We start from the raw sequence: 5024 nt of genomic DNA, 5'->3' as shown, positions 1-5024 counted from the left end.
AAGGGGGGGGGGGGGGGGGGGTCCTCTCTGTCTACCTTGTTTGCCTTTATGCTCTCCTTCCTCTAACTTTAGGTTTCGTTGTTGTAGAGAGAAAAAATGAGTAAGTTTCCTAGTTCATAGGTCTTAATTGAATGCATAATTCTTTCATGATATTGATTTTGAAATCCTAAGAGGTGAGTTTTTCTAAGATCGTCTATACCTATTGATGGGAAATCTAGCCTTAAAGACAGGATACAATTATTGACAATAACTTTCTTTTATTGTCATAGTCTTGATATGAAATTCTACTTGTAAATATTTGATACTTTATCTTTTCTTTAATGCTTTATGTTCATGATTTATTATCTTGTAAATACATTTAAATGGTTTTGCTAAACATTCTTCCTAATAATCTTAAAGCTAAATCAACTTGTTTGCTTTGTTATGTAGTTAGAAACATTTTGGGGTTAAAAATATTAATTATTTGTTTATTTGATTTATAAACATTCTGTAGTTTTATTATCTAAGTTAAGAGTATAAAATTTTAACTTGGATCAATATTCATCATTTTTTTTGTCATCAATTTTATGTTTCAACTTCATCATTACACTTTGGGGCTTTTTTTTGTTTTGCTTTCGGTTATGATAATCTAACCTTAGAGTTCGACTCGCATATTTGTCATTCTAGCTCAGATTGACTCAAGATTTTTATATTATTTTATTTTTTATGTTAAATTTATTTTTCATTCTTTTAATTTTTTTATCCTTTTTTAAAATTGATTTTTTTAAAATTTTTAGCCTTTTGCATTGAAGTATTAGATCGTTGAAGATTGAGTTTTGTTATTATTTTTCATTTTGGTCAGCCTCGTCTTATAATCCAAGTCATGAGTATAAGATATTAGCCCTGGTTGATATTAATATTCTTTTTTGATCTTTTTTTACACATATATATTTTTAATTTTATCCCTTAACTTTGAGTTTATTAAATATTGAGTTTCTTTGATTTTTTTTTATATATGATTTCTATGAGGATATTCTGATTTCACCATTTAGATTATAAATTTGTTATGCTAACTTGAGGAGTTAGATTGAATTTTTTTTCTTTATCTTCTAAAAGATATATAGCTAGGGTTTTTTTTAAAAAAAAATTTGATTTAAAACACATTTGAAGTGCTTTGTCATTGGTTTTTAAATTATAAAAAAAATTGATGAACCACCTATTTAGGATCTAAGTGGGACACGTTTGTTTGCATGTCGTGCAAATATGATTGTGTTAGATTATTCTCTCTCTCTCTCTTTTAAAAAAAATGGATGAGATACGAAATGTTGGATGTTGTAGAATATTATTAAAGTTTTTTTAAAAAAACGTCATAATTAATATGCATATCGTCCCGTAACTTTACTATCACACTCGAATATCCTGACAATTAATTAAAACTTAATTTTATAATAAAAAAATAAATATTTAATATTATGTTTTTTAAAGAAAAAAGGTCTAGTTTAAGGAATCTCCACCTATTATTATGATTATTAAAAACCCTAACTGGTCAATAGAAATTCTATGGCACGAGACTGGTTAGGTAAAAAGAAGAATACTACCACCTCTCAAGCGTCCTACTTAAAGCAAGCTGTATTGCTGGTTTTGTTTAAATTGCTAATGATTTGTTCTTCTTTTTTCTTTCTTTTTATTTTTCTCTTCATGTTCTTAACTCTAGCATAAGTGAACAATTCTTATGAATATTTTCAAGTCTAGTGTTAGTAAATATCACACAAATCCAAAAAATTATGATATTCCTGATTCTGGCGTTAATGAATAATTTTGCAAAACATAAATTTGAAGAAGAAATTTTCTATGTCATTTTTTTTTGTTTATCCTTTTTTACTTTTTGCCTTTCTTAGATGGAAATAAAAAAAGCTTTGCACAATAGATTTGTATTTAACAGTAATAATCCATAAATTGAGCATGTAGCTAAAAAATACAAAACACAAAGAAAAAAATAAATCAAAGTGTGAGGGGCCATAAATAAATCAACAAAGGTCCTCGAATAGGTTGAACTAAAGCTCAAATCTGACCCACTCTTTTTTTTTAGGGGGGTTGGGTTTAACCCAACCATATAGGTTGGATCAAACCCAACTGTCAGCCCGATTAATGGTTCAAACCAGTAACCCAGTCTGTTTACTTTCTTTAGCTGCAAGCGTGTGTGTCAAATCGCGCACGCTTGCTATATAAAAAGTCAAATCACGCACGCTTGCTTTAGAGGCAGGGTAATTAAAAATACAAAGTAAATAGCTTCTAATGAATGAAAGTTGGGAGGAGGGGGCAAAAGACTTACCTAGTTTTTGCAGAAAATTTGTGCGAGATTGTTGATGCTAGGCGACGTTCCTGCTTTTGAGTTTTCTCTGGTTCCTTCTGTTTCAGTCTTCCTTGTTCTATCTCCTCCTGTTTCTCTAGTTTCTTTTTGGCTTTTTTTTCCCTGTATATTCTCCTCTGCTTCTTTTTTTTTGTGTTCTATTTTCTTCTGCCCTTTTTCTCTCGATTTTGCTAGCCTTTTATAGGCTTCTCTTATGCAAGGCTTATCTTTATCTTCCCTAGACGTTGATCTTTATATGGAGATAGAATTTGAGACTCCGTGTTTTGGTTGGATTGGGACACCAACAGTCCTGCCATTGTTGCGAGGGACACAAAAACTAACCGAGAAGCTAGTGATGGAAGCCATGTGCATCGCAGTGTATCCGACGGTGTTCTGCATTTCCTTCGCCAATGGTCTCCTTTATTTCTAGAAAAAGAAGATGAAGAAGAGGCATGATCAAATGGTGTTGGATCTGTGGGTAGTCTGTTTTCTCAATTCGGTCTTTGAAGTTTTGAATTTTTACATTCAAGTCTTTAATATTTTAAATTTTAAGATTTATTTTTTTAAATTAAATTAAAAAATAGATTAAAATTGAATTATAATATTTACCATAAAAAATTTAATTGCTGGACTGTTTTAGAAGTTGTCGTACGTAGATTATTAAGTTACAACTCTTTTGGTGAATGAAAATATTCTTTCTTTATTTTCCATGCAGGCGCACGTAGGGAACATCGATCAGCGGTGTCTGTAGATCAGGAGAGAAGTACTGGGGACGCAGGAAATCAAAAGTCGAGGTGATGGGAGGCCATCCGGCGCCGAAGGAAATGGCGGTGCAGCTGGTCCTTTGCATGTAAAGGCCTTTCCGTATCTGGTGCATTATTCTTCATCTTTCTCCTCCTCAAATCTCAATCCCCCATCCCTTCGACCTACTATCATTATTTCAAAAAGTACCTCCGCCGAGACAGATTTTACTAGTCCCTACCCCCAGAATCACATGCACCTGGGCTCCACCTCTTCCCCACCTTCGAACCAATTCAACTCGAGTTGATGGTGGTTGTAATCCTCCACAGTCCACTGCATTATTAGTCGTGGGCCACACCGGACCTGGACTATTGAGAGTCGATTGAAGTAAGCTGTGTGGCTAAGGTCATTTCATCTCATCTCCGAAGAAGACTTAAAATATATCAAATCAAATTTTTCAGTAAAAAATTATTTAAATATCACTAATGTGTTTTTTAATAAAAAAAATAAATTTTCTAAAAATTAACTTTATACAACCCGATTAATTTTTAAAAATAACTTACATAATTTTTTAAAAATATAGTTTAAGTAAAAAAATCTTAAAATAATATTTTTTTAATATTAAAATGATATATTGGATTATATAAAGAACCAATTTAATTTAAAAACTTAAATTATTAAATAAGATCTTAAATATAATTTATTTTTTTAATATATTTTCTCAAATTACAAGTTTTTAAATTTTAAATTTATATAAGTACATATTATCTTATATTTAATTTTTATTAACTAAATAAAAATAATAAGATTTACTTAATTATTAAAGCTTGAAAGTTTAAGATGCTGAGTCTTCGACGTCGTTATTATTTATTTATTGCTTTGATTGCAACGAAGATGATGCATGCAAGAAAAACCTTTGTGCTATGAATGAGAGAAATTGACGGTATGTAGGACCATAGATAAGTAAATACACCTTTCTTATCTGTTGGCTGAGTGTAAAGTGTAAGCATGCTGAAATATGAACATAGGACACAGTTGATATGTCTGTTTGTTATCTTCTTTTGTTGAGAAAAGAAAACTCAGAGCTCGTGAGAATCGATTGAAGCGAGTAGAAACAAAAGACTTGACATTCTATGATGTTACTTGAAGAGATTGTTCCTCTGTCATTTGGTTTGTGTGAAATAGGGCTTCAAGACGTCCATCTTCTAGCCTGCATCGACTTCATTCCTTCATTCAGACGATGATAGCTAGCTAGGTGGTGGACCATTGCAATCTATGGCTATCGTCGTGCCTGGGGAGAGGATGCGTGGATGTGGGATAGCGAGATCTTCAAGAAACAAGAAAAGAACACGTGAATTTGCTGAAGTGAATCCTTTTGAATATAGAAAATTTGTCCGTATGTTTTTTTCTTCTTCAAATGGAATGATATTTTTTTTTATTTTTTTAATTAATATAAAATATTCAAATAAGGTTGCGTAAATCTCAATTAATTTTTATCAACCTTCAAATTAATAATAAATAAATCTCTAATAATTATCAATATTAATAATTATAAAACTCAAATCTAAAATTAAAAAAAAAAGCAACCTTCTTGATCTTAATCTCTTACCACTATATTACCTATTAAATAATTAATTAATATAATCTTTAATATGACATGAGAGTATATTAATTATATATGTTTAACTATTATTATTTGAATGGATTTATCTTCTCCAATTAGAGATTAAATTAACCATGGAGTGCATAAATATCAATATTTCTTTTTATCACTTATTCTCACTTTTATTTTTATAGTAAATTTTAGAGTTATTAAAATTTATATAGCTATTAATTTTAAAATATATAAAATGAGTTCAAATATATATAAGTTGATTTGAAAATTTATATTAATAAAATAAATTAAATAAGTGAAGACGTTCTGCTTTTCGACTCCGATAGATTACATGCTTTC

The sequence above is a fragment of the Populus euphratica genome, unplaced genomic scaffold (assembly GCF_000495115.2).
Source record: "Populus euphratica unplaced genomic scaffold, PopEup_1.0 scaffold32.1, whole genome shotgun sequence".
NCBI lineage: Eukaryota > Viridiplantae > Streptophyta > Magnoliopsida > Malpighiales > Salicaceae > Populus > Populus euphratica.
This window is presented reverse-complemented; position numbering follows the sequence as displayed.